The sequence below is a fragment of the Cavia porcellus genome, unplaced genomic scaffold (assembly GCF_034190915.1).
Source record: "Cavia porcellus strain 051 isolate PalLab524CR breed Dunkin Hartley unplaced genomic scaffold, mCavPor4.1 scaffold_1, whole genome shotgun sequence".
Taxonomy (NCBI): domain Eukaryota; kingdom Metazoa; phylum Chordata; class Mammalia; order Rodentia; family Caviidae; genus Cavia; species Cavia porcellus.
In genome coordinates, this window is record NW_026947484.1 from 142,594,540 (window position 1) to 142,614,637 (window position 20,098).

General features: G+C 42.2%; 1 long non-coding RNA gene across 1 annotated transcript; it reads right to left on the bottom strand.

Moving 5' to 3' along the window:
- Positions 1-6,665: 6,665 nt before the first annotated feature.
- On the bottom strand, positions 6,666-13,656 carry LOC134477823 (uncharacterized). The gene is made up of 2 exons (XR_010050051.1): positions 13,580-13,656; positions 6,666-10,693 (listed from the first exon to the last, which is right to left on the bottom strand). It is a non-coding gene; the product is annotated as an uncharacterized LOC134477823 (long non-coding RNA).
- Positions 13,657-20,098: the final 6,442 nt, after the last annotated feature.

The window sequence follows — 20,098 nt, forward strand, 5'->3', positions numbered from 1 at the left end:
TGCCTTTGTGGTAATCTTTTCTTTTCTCTCTTCACCCTTTTAAAGTGTTTCCTATTTGTATATCAAAATAATTTCAAAAATAAACCCTTTCATCCACGGTATTTTCCACTAAGAATTCTCCGAAGGAGTAGCTTAAAGGTGGCAAAGCGTGGAAATAAAGGAAGAGCAGCTGGTCAGAAAAACAAAGCAATGTGTACTGGGCTTGAGGTGAGGGAGGAGGCACCTGTGCTTGCATTTGACAGAGTAATGCAGATGGAAGCAGGAAAGCTTTCTAATAGAAAAACAGGAGGCTTCAGATGTGCCTTGTTAAATGCTGTGAGGTGAGGACCCTATAGTTGAGCTAATTCTGGGCTCAGCCCCCACTACTGGTAAACAACGTGGGGTATTCCATGCCTTTAGTTAGGAGTGCACAGTTGGCATTCCCTTGTTGTTCCTAAATGGCAAGGAGGACAAAGGGTGTGCTGTCAGTTATTGATCAAGTTCTGCTATTTTTAGTTGCTTGTTAGGGAAGTTGTTAACTTTCCTGAATCTATCTATCTATCTCTTTTTTAAAATTAGGTAACAGTCTGATTTCCCACAAGTCTGATTTATAGCAGGCTAGCTTCCTGGGTTGTTCATTGTAGATAAGGGATTGCAGATTGGCACTAAAGAGTTCTTTCTGTTTATACATGGTCTGAGTAGTGTAGCCTCTGAAATGTACTAATTCAGCACATCCCAACCTAGCGCCCTGGCCATTCAGCTTGCCTTAGGCACTTGTCACTCAAATGTGGGCCTGGGACCAGGTGTCTGTGGGGTGTCTGGGTTCTGAGACAAAGGTCAAGACATTTACCTATCACTCCATGTAAGAATTTCAAACGGGACCAACAGCTCAACTGTCTCTGTAATTGCTCAGGTTAATTTTTCAAGGATTTCCAGTTTGTCCTGTTGCCTTGCAATAGATAGTGGTACTGGTTAGCAGTCAGTGAGAGTTTACTGGCCATTAGAATGATAAGGAGCTGGCAGCAGTGTCCCTGTGGTGCAACTGGTTTGCACATTTGGCTGTTAATGGAAAGATTGGTGGTCTGAGCCCACCCAGGGATGGCAACGAGTTTGGTCACTTCCTCAGAGGTTAGATCTAAAAAACATATCTTACTTAACCAGCTCACATGATCTAGTGGTTACTTGTTGTCCCCACCCCCACCATTACCTCAACCAAAGTCCTAAGAAAAAAGATAGTGGAGGAGATAAGGAAGTCCTTGTAACAGGGAATGGGAAAAGGCAGTGTAATCTAAGCACGACTTTAGGATGTGAAGATATTATTCGTAGTATGTAAACAATAATACCTAGAGACTGTGTCTAGTTTTAGTAATTGCTCCATCTATATTGTTAGTAGTAGAGTCAGGATCCTTATTATCTTCTGAATTATTTTCAACAAAGGAGTTTCTTCCTTTGTTGTACTATTATCTCACCATTTATGTGTTCTTTTGAAATCAATTTGGTTCCATGATTTTATAATTTCAAATAATGCTGCAATTATCGTTTTCCTACAAGAATCTTTTGCTATCTGTACAAGCATTTTTATAGGATGGAGCCCTGGAAGTGCTCCTGCCGTATCATCATCATTCCTTTTTTAACTTAAATGATAAACCCTGTAAATTTGCCTTCCATAGGAGGGGTATCACTTTATGTTCCTATTTAGTTTTGAACTCAAAGAATCTTTTTCTTTCTATTCTTGTTAGCACAAAAAGCTTCTATACATCTGTGATATCCTAATAAAGGAAGTATTGCTCTCCTGACTTAAGTGGAAGCCTTCTTTTATCCCCCATTAATAAACTGTCAATTACTTTCTCTCATTAGTGGCATCAATGTGCAATTTTGGTTTTTATGCTACTAAATGAACATCAGGAGATGATCTCTGTTGAGGAGTAGTTAACAGGGATCCACCTGATGCCTCTGGTAAGTACATGACATTAAGCTAGTCTATGCACCTTTGTTTGACTGGCTATTTGATCTAAATGTTTTGGTATTTTCTGATGTTTAACTATGCAGTCTTGAAAAGTGATTTTTATCTGTTTAATAATAGATGAAATCCTGTAGGCCTAGTAGGTGTCCATTTCTGCAAAAGTGGAATGTCTAACAAAATGATCTTTATACACAATGATTCTCCCTTAAGAGCTCTGACTTCAAGAAATTATTCTACCTAAAAGCAATCCTCGAACAGAAAGAAAACTGGATTCCTGATGTCCAGTGATCTGCTATCTTAGTATACGGAGACCCTAAATGATAAAATTGTCATGACCTGCACAACCAGCCAGATCCTGAGTGAGGGTGATGGGAGAGTAAGAAAAACACTAAACACACACTAAAAGGATGCTGAGACTGTGTGGGACCTGACCTCTCTGATGGAGAGACAGTGACAACCCAGCACATTCGGTGTCTTTATTTATACACAGTCAAAAAAAGAAGCAGTACCCAGTGAGGCCCAAAGTGCAAGGTCTCAGTGTTTTGCTGAGGACACTGGAAGTGAAACATTCTCAGAGCTATCTGTGCTATGGTTAATAGGGAAGAACACCAAGGCCAGACACCTACTGGACCGGCCTTGTTCTACTTCCAAGGAGTTTGCCTATCTTAAGCTCAGCCCTGGCTCAACCACTCCCCACATAAAATGAGTTTGCAGTTATCCAAATCAGACTGAAGAAAAAAGAAAAAGATATTTATGTCATTACACTACCATGACATGTTAATTAATATGTGGTTAATATTAATTAGGGTTCTCCAGAGAATGAAATGGAGGCATCTGACAACTCCATAAACTAAGATTTAAAAATCATTGAAATAATTGCCAGAACAAAAAGTTAGTTCTTTCTTTTAAAAAAATGGCCAAAAAAGAGACTTTAAAATGAATTTTTAAAATTTCAACAAATATGAAGATTTGAACAGCTATTTTGAAGCGAACAAGAGACATTACAGTAGCCACTGTTGATTTTCTTATTGTCTGGTTTTGAATGCCTGTAATGCTTTTATTATCCTATTTTGACCAGTTTTATACTATTTTGTTTTGTACTAATTCATTGTGTTTGACGATATAGACTATTATTTAGAAGAAAATAAGAGGCATTATGGTAGCCACTGTTGATATCCTGTTGTCTTGCTTTGAAATCCTGTCACTTACATTGATTTCTTCTGATCTTCTCCTTTCTTCTGTTTTGTAATGTTTTGTTTTACCTACTTTAAAATAAAATGAATTTCTTTATTTCAACAAAGAAAACAGAAAAAATGTAGAAATGTACAGTATTTCAAAAAAACATTAAGAGTGCCAGTTGATATATTACAAGATAACGGTATGTAGTATGTTAACTAGATTATTTCTTAATAAAACGAATTTTTTAAATAGGATAAAGTTCCATGACAACACAAGCAGTATGTCCTGAAAAGGTCCCGGGAAACTAAAAAAGTTCACAGATTTACTCAGATTTTCAGCAAGGAATCCCCTCTAAATAGCTAAGCATGCTAATTATTTCCTTTGGTAATAAACATTTTCAGTAGATACTATTACTTCTTTTCCACTTTAAATGATGTTACTTTATATAATTAGTTCCCTCACAATGCTCAGTAATTTGAAGGAATTATTTCATTGTATACTATAAATTGTTTTCTGAGAAATAGGTATCATTTATATTTCCTTGAAATATAGACAAAAATAGGTCCCTCAAAATTCAAAAGATAAACTTCTCAAATTGATTTGTGGATATCACTGGCCATTTATATAAATTAGAAAAATAAGATAAATTAAGTATTTCTATGACAAATGGGAAGTTTTTCTGTTTATGTTTTAGAAGTGGATACAGTGTTTGGCTCTTGTCGGCTTTCATAATTATTCATAATTACTTTTGGTGCCTGCCAGGCACAGGTTCCGAGGGTCTCAGGTAGTTTTTGTTTATCTAGAGGTCATAGGCTATGACACTCTGGACAAATAGGAGGAAAAGTTTGAAGCTTTTGTAGTTAGGGGTTCTATGACATAGAACTTATAATTTTTTATAATGGTCACTGGAAGTTAACACAGGAAAACGCAAGAAATCTATCTGCAACACCAAAGACATAGATTATTTAGTCAAGCCCCTAAACCCCACAGCAATGTCCCACATGAGTCCAGATAAAAATCAAGAGCTCCAGACAATGCCTCCAGGAGTCCAACTGGAGGTCCAGAGCCTACAAGAAGGAGTCATGCCAGTCTCTTTTACAGATCCATGCTGGGAAGACCCAAGGGTCAGCGGTGGAAGCCAGAAAGTCTATGCCAGCAGGATAAGCAGCTGTGCTACTGGGATGAGGGTTCTATGCTAGAGCTGAGAAGTCACACTCAGGACAAAGACCAGGGCTATCCTGAAAGGCACCACAGACATCCTCAGTGACATGGAGGCCCCGAGCTCCTCCAGCGACAAGCACAGTTGGGTATATGCCAGAAAGCAGCATGAGATCTCATCCTGGAGACCAAGAAGCACATGTGTTCCCCTCCAAAGCCAGGAAGCAATGCTCGATGTGATGACCAAGGCTTCTCCAGGAGAACCAACAGATCAGACAGCAACTCGTAGGTGAACCCACAAGGCCTCCTTAACACCTCAACTCTCTACACCTCCCTTCTTCTCCACCTATTTATCCTGGCAACTTTCCTCAGGTGGAGCATCTTCACCCAAGGCCATACTGATGTACTCCAGCTGGCGTTAAGTGAACACCAGTTCTTAATCCATAACACAAACAAAACCTTCATTTTCTCCTGCTCAGCTTTCTCATTAATTTCCTTCATGGGAATAGTATTTCAATTGTCAGGCAACTTTACAAATCAAACTTTATGTGGCCATACAAAGAAACATCTATAGGTCCTGACAACCTCTGACCTTTTTCCTTAAATTGACTCTTTAGGCATATGTAACGGTTTGACCTGGTACTATTTCTATTTCTCATTTCACCCAGAGGAGCAAAGCAACAAAATACTTCCCCTACAGTTATGGCGCTCAAGAGAAAACAGGAATTTATAAAGCACATACTATGCTTACATTTTTGGCCATCATAAATGTTTTTTGATGCTGTATCACTGGCACAATGGTCTCCTATTAATGCGGTAGTGTTATAATTTTTCGGCTGAGAGTACTGAGGTCCAGCAATGTTGAGGTACTCATCAAAGATCATCCAGCTTGAAGTAATATTTGCTTCATTGTACCTGCCTTGGAAATGCAGGCCCTATTTACTGCCCTCTGCAGTATGAACAGTCAGGTGTGAAATAGGGAGGGGGCTGACCCCTTTCATACCTCTGTTCCTAACTTTGAGAGCCAGCTTTCTTGACTCTTTCTGTCCCTGTCCCAAATTGGGGCAAGACTTCACATCCATTACTCTTCTGATCTTTCACCTGTTCTAGATCTATGCCAAGGGTTCAATGGGAGTTTTATATTTATTCTTGAACTCAGCTACCCAGGAGCACATCGTTCAACCCATCCCTGCCTTGAGAGATGGCAGAAGGACAAAGACACTTTTCCCTTACTTGCAGTCCATGCATCACTGGCACTGAGGTGTGGCATCTGGAGTGATGGTCCCAGAAAACAGAATTAGTTTCTACCATCTCTGTCTTTCTTGAAAAATAAAGAAGAATTTCTCTTTCCCATTTGACATTATCCTAGTAGAGGAACAACAACACAACTGTAGGATTTCTATGAGTCTTTAAATCATACACATGTCTTACTTTTTGAAACAGTTTCATTGCCTAGCTTTTAGATCATCTTTATTGGAACTACATTTTTGGGAGGTTTTCCTAAATGTCCCCAGCTCCTGCACCACTCTCCAACATTCCATGGATATCCCTGGCACATCACCATCCTATGCCTGGGCACTAAGCTCTATTGCCTGGGATTCAGGCATCACTCTTTTGCATTGGGTTCAGCGAAGTGCAGGTACTTCCTGGGGTCTTTATGTGGCTATAGTGAGCTAGCCTAACCACAGATACCAGAAGTGGTCCTGTCCTCCACCTTTGCCTTAGATCTCAGTGTCAGTATAGGTGTGACTAGACTTATGTCTCAGCTATCAGCGCTGCAGTGTTGAGAAATTGTCGCAGTATCTCCTGTCTCATTACAGCTCTCCAAGGAGACAGAGTTCCTAGAAAGGCCTTGCAATCCTCTCTTACCCCAGCATTAAGAGCTCAGTTTGAAAGGAGGGCAAAACAAGGAGCTACCCTCAGGAGCTTTCATAGAACTGGAAGGGGAGGCAACAGGAAAATCTGTAGTCCGGGAGAATGTCTGTCCTTCCATATAACCACTTCAAGTGATGTGCTCTCTCCCCTTTCATGAGCCAAAAGTGGCTAGGGCAAAGCAGCAGGGCTATGTTTACAGATCCCAATACATTGGATGACTGGATATAGCCATAATCTTTTTCCAGGAGTTTCTGTAATATTAAGACTGTGCTCTGTATTGTTTTCCTAAAACAACAGCAAATTCTGGCACCTTAAAAATATCTGACTCCAAAGATTCAAATCAAGTAGCATGTAGGACCCTACTATAATACTTGCCTATTTTTTTACATCAGTCTACAGTATTCCTATTTTTTACTGCCTTAATTTTGGGGTATTTTTTATTTTTTATTATCTTTTATTTTGTTTTTGCTTTATACAAGCAGTTTAGAGTCTCAAGTATTTAAACAAGAAATTTCTCAACCTGTAATAAAATTTACTTCATATGGTTATTGGGAGTATTACATTTACAGGATATCAAACAATATAAAAATCATCGATCCAATAATGGCATGCATACACAATTAGTTAATATCTGCTATGGTTTGTGTCTGGATACCCGGCCATCCGAAAACCTCATAGGGTCGCAGAGAATTTTGGAGGTGGCTGAGTGTATGATTGATAGGAGGTACAATGCTGGGAATAAAGGTGTTGGGATTAAGGGTGGGTGATTGCTAGGTCAGTCCATTAGAGGAAAAAAAGGAGCAGAAAGATGCTCTTAAGGTTCAGTTCCTGACTTTTTTCATATCATTTTCAATTGAAGAGAGTAAAACCAAATGAAATAAAGCAGAATGTAGCCAATCAAAACAAAGCAATGAACATGGTACATGATTTTCAAGCAAAACACAAGAAAATCAATAATGGCTATTGTAATGCCTCTTGGTATTGTCAAAACAATTGCCCATAACATCAAGCATAATAAAATAGATATAACATAAAGGCATAACAAAAGGGTACAGAAGAAAACCAATAAAAACAATGACAGCAGTACAGGACTTCAAAACAAAATAATAGGGAAACCATAGTGGGTACCATACTGCAACTTGTTATCTTCAAAGTAGTTGCCTATCCCATCAGAGGTGATACAAACAAAACAAAATGGAATAAACGCAGTCAAAACAATGAAAGCAATACAAGGCTTCAAAACAAGCTAATAGGAAATCAATAATGGCTACCATATTTTGTTATCTTTGAAATAGCTGCCCATACCATTAAATACAATAAGATTAGACAAACCAAAACAGAAAAATACAAACTAAATAGAACAATGAGAAAAATAAGGGTTTCAAATCACCATAATAGATTAATAATGACTACTGACTTTTTTTAGATACTTCCTCCCCTTTCACTTTCACAGTATGTACTGTGCATTTTGTATCCCACCAACCCTTCTAGTTCTTCATACTAGGGAAACAACACAATATTCACCCATGTGACTCTGAACCATTTCATTCATGATCATGATCTCAAGTTGTATCCATTTATCTACAAAGAGCCTCAAGGTTATCTGTCGTTATAGCTCAGTAGCTTTCCACTGTATAAAAGTGCCATGGCTTTCTTATGCAGTCTGCAGCCGATGGGCAAGCTACCTCCATTTCTTTCGGAGTCCCTGTCCCAGAGAGTATTGTTCTCTCCCCTTTGACTTTCAGTCTATGAACCCCCTTTCAAGTCAAAGGCATTTCTTGTGTGAAGCACATTGATGGATCTTATCTCCTGATCCACGCTGACTGTGTTTGTTTTTGTTGGAGAATTAAGGCCATCTATATTAATAGTTATGGCCAACATGCACTGGCTGATCTCTGCCATGCTATTTTTCTGCTATTCACTGCCTAATTTTCCCCTCCATTCTACTGTCTTCCCTATTATTGGAACCATGGTCTTTTTTTTTTTTTTTTAATCTCAAGAATGTCTTTCAGTATTTTTTACAGGGTTGGTTTGGTGGTCATGAATTCCTTCAGTTGTTTTTTGTCATGGAAGTATCTTGCTTTTTCATTAATTTTGAAAGATAGTTTTGCATGATACATCAATCTGGGTTGCAAGTTGTTTCCTTTCAGGACTTGAAATACTTTACTCCAAGCTCTTCTTGATTTAATTGTTTGTGTTGAGAAGTCTGTGGTGATGCTGACAGGTTTTCCTTTATAGATTTTTCCTTAACAGCTTTTAATATTTTCTTTTCTCTAACAGCTTTTTATAGTCTGTTCTTGTGTTGAATTTCTGGGATCTTGATTATTTTATAGTAGTCACCCAATGAATCAAACACAAAAAATTCAGGAAATCTGTCCACACACTGAGAATCCAAAATATCCCGCTGAGGCCCTGGATCCTATGGCAATATCCTGCATGAGTCAAGATGAAGACCTGGAGCTAATGACGATCACAAGTCCATCTGAAATCCTAGAGCCCATGACAGTGTCGCGTGCAAATCTGTTTCACAGATATGTGCTGACAAGGCCCAAAAGTTAGCAGTGGAAACTACAAAGTCTATGTCTGTGGGGTGAAGGATCTGTGCCAGTTAGGTTAAGGGTTTTGCACTGGAGCTGGGCAGTGATGCTCAGAATAAGGAGCAGAGCTTTCCCAAAGTGACCTGAAGCCATTCTCAGTGATAACAAGGTTCTGAGCTCCTCTGGCAATGAGAACAGCCAAGTTCATATCAGGAAAGAAGTTCAACAAGCTCCTCCAGAAAAACCACCCACAACAGGAGAACCAACAACATCACACTGCCTCCTTTCCAGTTCTCCTATTTATGTTGATGGCAACAATCCTGAGGGGCCATCCACACCAGTGCCACACTAATTCAGTCCAGTGGGGTGTTTCAGGCTGACCACCAGTTGTTAGTCTACCACAGTAACTGAGACAGTGTCTATTTCTTGTGTTTTAAGAATACACATTATTATTTCAGCTGACGTACAACAGATTTTTGCATTTTCCAATCCTTTTGGACTCAACCTAGTGTTCTCAGAAAGGCACAGTGAGGCCTTTGCTTCACTTCTCAGTATTCCTTCTCAATCCAATCTCCTTTGGCTTTAAAAATAGGGTAGACATGGTTCTTAGCAACCCAATTTCTTTATATATATACCTTCTATTTTCAGAACATGTTGTACTGTTTTGTGATGCCTTCTGTTTCCTCTGGTTTTCTAGTCACCTGGGATTCCATAATCTGAGCCATCCCTTCTGTCTCACCCACTGCCCATATGCTCATCTACCACTTAGGCTTAAGCAGGAAGCCTGCCATATTTATCAGATAAAGAATAGTGTTTTTTTAATGAGATGCTGTCCACAAGATGCTTCCCCTCAGGAGATTGGCATGAAATCGAACTCTTCTTCTAGTCCACGGAATAAAAATAAGACCTGTGGCAACTGAATCCACTTATTCTTTACTGCCCCTTAGAGCTCATTTATACAATTGCTCTTTTTTCTAATCCCTGTACTTGCCAAAAGCTTGCATTCTGATGAACTCTTCCATCTATTCTTAGTTAAGCAAATGTGAGAGCTGGGTTAATTTATCTTACAGATCTTTCTACTACTATCTGGAACTTAACTGATGGGACCTCAGGCACTATGGATTAAAATCACCACTGACGCCCAAGAGCTGCTTCCTGCCAATACCTAAATGCAATGGAGAGACTTAGGTAGACTTGTTCCGGGGACACTTGAGACTCTGTTGGCTGATTTTGCCCCAGTGAATCCATAATGGTTCCTCCATGGCCAGAAGTTATACATGTTTCCAGTCAAACTTCTCTCCCTTTCTTCCTCATTTGCTTCAAATTTGCTCCATGGCCTGAAAGATCTCTGTTCTATTTCCTTTCCTTCCTGCAGTTTACCTAGTGAAGTCTTGGTATATTTAGTCTTTCTCAACATTGCCCTCTTGGAGTATCCAGAATCACACAGCTGCCATCTTGCCAGCTCCTCCAATCTCTATCTGCTCTGCCGTTTGAACTCTGGTTGCTTCACAAATAACTGTCTTCTTGGTTCCCAAATAACTGTCTTGGTATTTCTCTTCTCTGTACTTTCACTTGTCTCACAGTTATAGGTGTGTATCCTTGCACACTTACTAAGATCATAAATATATGAGGTATATTGTAGATCATCTTCTATTAGCTGATAGTCTCTTGGCACACTTCCATGATCATAGGATGAGAACTGAACATCATTAAACCAGAAAGAGATGAAGGTATTTCATTCTTATGAAACAGATGTACGGGCACATTCAGATTCTGTACCCACATGGTTTCCACACTGAGTGAAAGTAGGGAAGGCAATTACCAACACTCTAATAGATCTGAGAATGCTTGGGGATGAGCAATATCAGGTCTTCAATGCTGCCCTGGATGAACCACTGAGGTCTCCTGGATGACTAAGTGATGACCTTTGCCTTACTTTATGGAAGTCCCCTTACCCACAGTTTCACTTTTTTCTGTTTTAGTCACAATAAGCAACTCGAACCTGAAAAACAGCAAAATCCCAAGATAAGCAATTTATACATTTGAAATACTTTTTGTTGTAGTATTTGTTCTAATTATTAAATTCTTAGTTATTTTTGCTAGTCTGTTCCTCTGCCTAATTTGTAAACAGGCTTTCTTTCTTTCTTTCTTTCCTTTCTTTTTCTTTTGAGATGTTTCCTTAGATAGTCCAGGCTGCCCTGAAACTCACTATACACACAGGTTGGTCTGAAACTCAGGGCAGTTCCTGTGCCTCAGGCATACCAGCCCTGAGACTATAGGCATGTCCTACCATGTCTGGATAAACTAAGTTTTTTATTAAAATTTTTAAAAAATGAAACCGGCAAGTACTTTAATGTTGAAAGGAGTCAGTGAATCTGAAAATTACTTTATCTAATATGATGGGTTTAGGAAGATTCTAGAACCTTGTCCAATGACATACTCAGTTTCTGAACAGACATTTTCCACATGAGAGCCAACGACCCTTCACAAAGCACTCACAGTGATGTGCAGCGTGCACAAGTTTAGGACACGTGTAGAATGATTAGAATTTTTTATTTATTTACTTATCTATTTATTTGTGGGAAATGGAGATTGAACTCACAACCTTGCACTTACCAGGCAAGAAAGGGTTTGAGACACTGAAGTAATTCCCTGCCTGAGTGCTTAGAATTTTATGTTGCCTTAACATCCATCTTAAGATATAAGTTAGCTTTATCATGACAAAACGAGGGCAGTCACTCTCAATAGTTTCTGGTACTATACCTCAAAGGTTCTTGCTCTGGTATAAATTATTGTACAGTTATGGTAATGATCTAACATGATGGAAGGCCAAAGTGGAAATACTTGCCCTGATGGCCACTCCTTCTTTCTTCCCCTGAAGCCCAAAATGGTTTTCCCTTTGTATGCCAAGAAAATGCCAATCAGTTCCTCACACGTCATCAATGCCAGTTCCATGTACCACTTCCAAGCAGAGGTCATCTAACCCTCTGTATCCTGCCAGCAGGAGAAAGGCAAACCCTTACAGTTGTGGGCTCTTCTCCTCTCTCCATGTCCTCAAATAAATGGCCTCTTTCACACTCTTCTTTTTTCTGTTTCTCTATTGCACCAGAAAACTCTAACAAAACCCACACTAATGGCTCCAGTGGTAGCCAGAGATAAAAATTTAGAGACAGCTCTCCCACTTACAGGCTTCACTCCTTTCCCAATATTTATTTACATAAACCAGACATTTCTCAGAAACTTAAAGGAACTACATCTCAGTCGTAGAATGACCTCTTGAAATTTGTGCCTGCTTGCTTAAAACCCACCAATTAAAGTCCTATCAGGAGAAATCTGTTTGTATAATTCCCTGGATCCCATAAAGGCAAATTTCCTGAAGCCCCAAAACCAGACTCCACTCCTTGCCCTCTCTGACCTCCCCTGTGTGACCTGTGGGCATGTGACTTCTGAGCTTCCTGTCCCTTCAAGGTTTTTTAAACTCTCACACTTTCACGCGTGGTAGGTAGTAGGATGCCCTGAAGAGACTCATGAAAGTGAATCCCCTGCTGGTGCTCTTCTGTCTGGGAACATAAGCTAGCTATAAACTAGTAGAAACCTAAGGGTTTCATTCAAAAGATTGTGATGTGCAAGGTTGGACTGCATTATATACCAGGAGCAAGATCTTCAGAAAGAACTAAAACAAGGTCTCAGCCAAATGAGTCCTAAGCAGCTCACAGACCCTTACTTAGGGGCCATTGTCTTTCTCTGGAAGTAAAGGCCCAGGACTTTCACATTCCAAATAAAGAACCTCATGTGTCAGTCAGGTTACCCAATTGTAAAATAAACTACCAATTGGGAGCCCTCAAGTTGGGGAGAATGTGAACTTCGTGGCAAAGGACACTGGGTTGGCAAAAAACAGAACACACTTCGAAGTCTTAACATTTACTGCAAAGGGATCCAAGAGGAGATGGATGGCTTTCTTCCTGTTGTGAGATGACCCTGACAACTGACCCTGATACAAGCTTTTGATGAAAACCACCTTTACCACTTTATCTACCCTAGGCTAAATTCTGACTACTAAACTCTCAGCAGTGGCACACAACTCTAACAACCCTGGGCTCTGGGAGGCTGAGGCAAGAAATTAGCTAATACCCGCTCTGAGAAATTTAGCGAGTTTTTCAGTCTTAAAAACTGAAAAGGCCAGGGAATAGAGTTTTGTGTAAAGGCCTTGGGTTCAATCCTGGAATAGGGGTGGGGAGAGGCATCAAAGTCAGGACCCATTGAATAAAGCTTAAAAAGCAAATAAAAGACTAGTCGAGCATTGCAAAGGATAAAACAAAAGCTGTCCTTTGAGAAGGACTCTCAAAATCCCAGGAGTAGACTGGACCATTTGGAAATCCGAGTCAGTTGTTCCTGGATCTTTAGCCTCTTGGCCTGGTCCGCAAAGGAAGGCAGCAAAGATCGCCAGTGGAAGGCACTGCTAGGGCTGGTTCTTGGTATTATTTTAGAGCAGAGAAACTCCAGCGACCTGGCCTGAGGAGGAGGAGGCACAGGCGCGGGGGGCGGGGCCATGGAGGAAGAGTGGCCTGGGGCCCAAACCTTACAGGCAGGGGAACCAGGGTCTCAGCGCCCCAAACCCGGGCTCCTGCGCCTCTGGGAGCCGCGGCGTCAGCCCGGGAGCCCCGTGGAGCAGGGTGCTGCGCTCCTGACCCGAAACCCTGCGGGAGGGGCCGGTCCGAAGCCGGAGCCTGGGCCCGGGCCTTCCCTGTGCTGGGCCGCGGTGCAGCCCATCGCGAGCCGCACTCTCCTTGCCCCCCGCCTCTCCGCTTTCCGGTACTCCCTCTCCCCATAAAATTTTAGACCGGAGTCTCCTGTGTTGGACACCGAGGGCACACAGCGCAAAGCAGACCTTGCGGAAGACACCTGGATGCCTCAGGGTGGTTTCCGCAGTGTAGAGGTCATCAGGATCCCGGAACGCGCGAAAGGTACCCGCTTAGAAACCGGGCGGAAACAAGAGTCCTGAGGTTTTGGTTCCTTTCCCACCCCACCCACCGCCCCTCTGAGCCCCCACCAAAAAGTGAGAGGTGTCTTCAATCCTGTTACCCAAGGTAACCTGGAGGCTTCCCTAGGTTAGTGGTCATCAGGTTCCCCTAACAAACAGGTCAAAGACGCCCCCCCCTTCAGGGTCCAAACAAGGTTTTACTTTTTTCTCCTCTGGAAAATAAGAGCTTTCTTCAGCGCTTGTGTGGGCATGGTTCAGGGACAAACAGCTCCTCAGTTCTGCCCTTAGAACACCAGCAACAAGACACACACACACACACACACACACACACACACACACACACACGGATCAGAGTGACTGGCAGAACTACTGAGATCAGTGTCCAGCTCCTGGAGATGCTGAGCTGGGTGTGGATGTAGAGGATGGTGGGACCTGATGACAGGCACCCACTGACCTGCTGAGCTTTAGCGTTCCTAACTGAGGTGCGCAGGAGCACTGGCCTGTGAATTGGGAGTCCAGAAGAGAAAGAATAGGTTGTAGTTTAGAAAGAGATGTGGGAATCTGCAGATTGGGATGCTACATGCAGATGGAGCTGCTGAGTGTCCAGGGCCAGGCAGAGGGCACTGAGAGCCAAAGAAGTGCAATGTCAGTGTGAGGCTGATTTCCTTCTTGAGCTCCAGTATGTGATGCAGCCTGGCCCAAGCTTGGCTGCTCAACAAGAGAACCATAATCATAGATCAGAATTCCTAACTTTTAAAGACTCATGACTTTCGGGTCAAAACGTGCTCTCTGGGTTATTCAGTTTAATTCTCCAACGAAAACCGAGACAGGAATTTTTTTTCCTAATTGCATTTCACCAAAACACCAATACAATTTGTCAATATTTCAACCATAAGTTGTTTTGTTTTGTTCCGTTTTGGTCTTTTTGAGACAGGGTCTCCCTATGGGGTTTCAGTCTGACTTTAAGCTCACTTTGTAGGCCAGGCTTGTCTGGAATTTGCAATGATCCTTCTACCTCAGCCTCCCCAGTGCTGGGATTACAGCACCACTAGGCACAGCTTCCATAAGTATTTTTTAAAGACAACTTACTCCCAATGCATCTAAATCAGAGTACTCATTCTGAATTGAGAGCACCCCAACAAAATACTGATGGCAAGCACTGCCAACCCTTGAAAGTCACATATTCCTTCAAATGTTTGTCCAGCCCTCAGAGAGTGGGGCTCTGGCTCTTGGCTTTTCGAGTGAGCACAGAACCTGAAGTGTGCATACCAGTGAGGGATCACTGGTGTTTCCTGGGAATCTTGTTGTTGCTTATTCTGTTTTCTGTGCCAAATCAGGATGCAGTTTGTCTTCTTGTATTAGAATGTTCTGAGCAGTAGCAAGATTTTCATGGAGGAGACTTAGAAACCTCAGGTTAGAATTCTTTGTAATGTAGTGGTTATCATATTCGTCTCACATGTGTAAGTCCCTGGTTTGAAACTAGGTTGAAACAAGTCTTTCTGAAAAGTGAAAGAAACTTAGAAACAGTCTTTTACCGGGGTGACTGAGAGCAAAACAAAACAAAAATCTTCCCAAACCAGTAATTACCACAGCAGCAACCACACCTCAACAGCCTCAGCAGCTGTTGTAATATACAGCAGGTTTGCGTTCTTTCCAAATTCTTCTGTTGCAGACTTCATCCCGATGCAGTGGTGTTTGGAGATGGAACCCCGGGAGGTTCATATTGAAATTAGTGTCCTCATAACAAAGAGAAGGCAGCCCTGAGTGCTCTGTCTCTCTCTCTCTGCAATATGAGGACAAGACAGAGATCATTAATTCTGTCTCACTCCCTCTTCTCTTTCCTCTTACAAGCTGGGTCCTTCTTCCCTTGCTCTACTCAGTGGTTTTTAAGCCAGGAAGAGAAAGCTCATTAGGAGGTGGAAACTGAATCAACTGAAACTTTGCTCTTGAACTCCCTACCCTCCAAACTTTGGTCAATATCTTATAACTAACCAGGCTGGAGAAAAAATTCAGTAACAATGTTTCTTTGAAATGCTAGTAGACCAAGATGGCTTAGAGTTTTGAGTTTCATAATGGAAAACCAAAGCCAGAGCGAGCAATAAAACTAGAGACTCTATCAAGCAGAAAGCATCAACTAACATAAAAGTGAGTGCTTACCTGTTTAAGAGTCAAATAGAATTCCTTTCCTTTTCCAAGAACACTTATTTTCTCTCATGCTCCTCTTTGCAAAGTGCTCAGCTGCTGACAGTGAGTATGTTCAGGAATCACTGAATGCTCATATAAGCTCTCTAAAATTTGAATATACCCAGATTTGTCTTTGACAATCCAAGGACATCTAAAGAAGTTTGCTGCAACATTCACAGAGTATCATTTTGTGATATAATGGGCTCTATTATCACAGGTAACTATTTGGTGTGGTGAGGTTTTTTGTGTATAAAAACACTGCACACACCCCAAAATACTGCACCTACTCTCAGAGAACATCGCTACAGTACTCTTTGCCTTAGCAGCCTTGGTACATGAATATTTTCTTAAAACTATGAAAAGTTTGCGTTATGATGGAGAAATTACAGTGCAATCAACCTGGTCAATACTCAGAAAACAGGGAGTCTAAGTGTCAGATCGCTGCCTCCTGGCCTGGCCAGCTTGGAATCAGCTGAGTCACAGAGGGTGAGTGTGGTCTGGCTTGAGTGTCTTATCTAAACATTAAATATCGTTGATTGCTTTGTATTTTAGATCAACAAATACACATGCATGGTAATAAATTTACTTCAGAGTAACTGAAAGTTACTCCAGAATTACATGACAAAATGTCAAAAGCTTCTGCTCCATTGCTGAGCCAGCTTGGTGCATTCTAGTAGAATGTGGAGGTACTTGGTAGGTGCTCTGTGGTCAGGAACACAAAAAGTGCCATTCCTGCCCTGCCAATTATAGGTGTTCTCTGGGCAGGGGGAAAGATGTGAAGCCCAATCAAATGGAAATCACACTGTGGTTTGCAGAAATTTCACCTCAGGGCAGCAAGTGTGGTACAGTAAGGCAGATCACATGGCTTATGATGGAGGCTCCCAGGGCTGCTTTCCAGCCCTAAGCCTAAAGCGAATTTGGCATCATTTTAGGAAATGCCGATGAGACGCTCTGGCTTAGTCAGGAGGCATATTGGATCTTCTGTATGTCTGAAAACCGCTACGGATGTTTCAGGACAGGTCCACATAAGCCTTATGGGGCAATGGTGAGCACTCTTGGCTCTCAGGTCAGCAATCAAAATACAAATCTTGGTGGACTTTTCTGTTTAGTTGACGGGAAGGCATTTTTCCTTTACTGCTGAAGTGGCACTTGGACCCCATGATGCCCTGCACTGGCCTTTCACAAGCTGTCTCTGGTGCGTGTGACATCAGGGGTTTGAGGGCCTTGGCTCCAGTGATATGGATGGATGTAAAACACAAAGCTTAAAAAAACCCAGCACTTGACTGCTGCCCTTAGTTTATGTGACAGGAACATGTCCTTCCCAGGATAGGAGCTCTATAGGGCAGTGGATGCATCAGGTCCCCACATCCCTCTGCTCCCAGACCCTTTGGGATGCTCAGCCTTGTTCCCTGTGCTGTTCACCTGCTCCTCAGGAGTTGAGGTCCAGCCAGATTCTCAGCGAGTTCGAGTCTCAGCACATGAGAGCTGAGCCAGCAAGTTTGTTTGCTCCGTCCTGGGCCACACTGCCAGTCCTGGGGCTCACTGGAATGGGAGATGCCTTTCCTTGGGTGGCCCTCAGGCCTCCTCAGGGGTGAACAGGGGTCCTGCATGGAAAAGTAGCTGCCACTAAACCCTATGATCCATGCTGTCTCTCACCTGGGACACCTCACAATTTCACCAATTGTCTTGGCGGAAGCAAGTACGAATCAGAGAAATTGGGCCTGCATGAACTCAGCCCTTGGTGACTGTGTGTTCTTTGGGGTCTACGGTTGGAGCCTGAAGTTCACAATACTGCACTTTATGCAGGAAGCTTACGGCACTGTGCATGTTTGTTCTCTGGCTCTTTAGATTTGCCCTTCATTGCAAATTGCTAGCTCTGATGTCTCCACTGGGACATTGCTGGCTGCCCTTGAGTAGGTTGGCAAATGGCTTCACAGATCAGGTTCCTTGTCTGAATGTGCAGCACAAAATGAAACTGCTGAGTCCTGCAACCCAAGGCATGGCACTCAGGTCCCTGGCAAGCAGGTGGCTAGCGCAGCCTGGAGGGTTCAGGGCACCGATGGCCCAAGATATAGAGCAGGAGATGCTGGGATGGAGACTGAGGAGGAGGGGAAGAACGGACAGCGAGAAGAGAAACAGCAGGCATGGAAGAGGGCTTTTTCCTCTGTAGGTTCCCAAACTGTGCGCATCTGCCCTGAAGCAGGATTTTCTCCGAAGCAGCAAGGTGTTTGCCTGGCATTGGGTCTTGCAGTTTTCGGTGACTCAGAGGAGCAAAGTGGCAACTCTTAGTTCTCTAGCTCTGGACAGCTAAGGCAGCAGACTTGCTGGCCTTAAAGAGCCCACTGGCAGGAGGGGAAGCACACAACTCCAGGTTTTCTTGCAAGTTAGAGTCTGAGGTGGAAAATATGAATACCAACATTCAGAGGTGCAGAGATAGGCGAATAATGGGTAGAATTGCTGAAATTCGCTATCCATATAGAAGAAATCCAGGAGTGGATGAAGAGCGTATTATTTTTTACAACAAGCTTGAAGCACAGGTAACTTTGAGAAAAATGTGAGATGGATAAAAACTCATCCCCTCCTACAAAAAAAAATTTTAAACTCATTGTTTGCATTTTTCATCAAAATTTTCATGGCCATGTGTATCCCATGTTTACAGTATGAGTTTTGTATCCTGTGTAGGTTGGGGCTCAGGACACACTACCTCCAAATGGGCACCTGGGCATAGTGAAAACTGGCAGCCGAAACAATTTGTGCAAACTGCAGCAGCAGAAAGGACTCTGTCTCTTTCCCCTCCTTCTCACCTAAAGCAAATCCTCACCTTAGATGTGTTCCCTGTACCCAGAGGAAAGGAGCACTCTCATCTCTGAGGACAGTGACATGGGAAGGAGTGGTGGCACACTGGCTGTGTACCCCAGGTTGTCTCTAAAAGTATCTTTTCCCTCTCCATTATATTTTCTTCCTACTGGCCCCATATCCCTTCCATATCTATTGTACTCTTGTTACCCATCATTCTGTAAATTAAAAAATAGGAAAACTAGACGAAGAAGAGGACGATGAAGAAGAAGAAAACTGCTCATCTAAATTCCTTCCCTGGATTTAGTGAATAGTAACACCTTGATAATAATTTTCTTCTAATTTAATTTTAAGTTATGATAATCTTTTACACAATTATGGATGCTTATTAATCATAATTCAAGCAGCACAGGAACATGTATATGGAGGGCAAGCCGGATGACTCACCGTGAAAGAGGAGCAATTATCTCCACTTTCACTAAACATGGCCCTATTGCCGTGTATGTCTATGTACAGAGCTGGCTAGGACTTTTCCTTATCCCTGCCTTCAACTGGCTTTAAGCAATGCAAATCAGTAGGCCAGGCTGAAATGTACTCTTTGAAGCCAGGTGAGAGGTCAGTAGTACCCTGCTCCCACAGCTCCCAAAAACCACTTGTGAGCCAGTGCTGTGGTTCTGTCTGCTGTGGGGTGGGAGAGCCAAGCTCCATGCCGTTGGCTGGGATCCAGCCTCCAGGTAAGAGGCTATGACTTCCCAGGGAATAAAAGATTATTCATCAGAGCTGAGCTATGGACCCCCAAGCATTACATATTGCCTGGAACTGTGTTATGTAGGTGACTCTTTCTGCATATCCTCCTCTCTGCTTACTGCAGAAGTGATTTCAGGCCTCCTACCTAGCCCAGCTCATAGCACTCACATACCGCCCACCAGTAGAGGGCACTCATTCCCAAACCACTCCCCTCAGGGAGAATTAATAAAATCTGGCTTTGGGCTCTGGATCAAGGCCTTTGTTCTTGTTAAGCATCAAACTAGCTGCACTTAGGACCTCCTTGGCTCCCCACAACTATGAATAAGCCTTGGTGTCTTTATTCTCACCATGGGTTGCACTGCAAGTGGTAGATTGGAATGAATTCACTAGAATTCCAATAACTTGTATATATGTTCATATTGCAAACATGTGAGATTGACAAATAACTTCTGTTGACATTAGTTAAACACTGATTTTCCTAGTCGTGCTTCCCTTGCTGGGGACTGCACACAGAGCCTGCAACATGTCAGGAAAGTGCTCATCCGTTAAGCTACATCCTCAGCTCCAAATATACTTTCGTGAAACCGAGTCGTTATGTAGTCTAAAAAAAAATTTTTTTTTTTTTTTGGCAAGGGGAAGGTTTGGGAATCAAGTTCAGGAACTCATGTTTAATAGGCAGGCAGAGAGCAGCTGAACCAT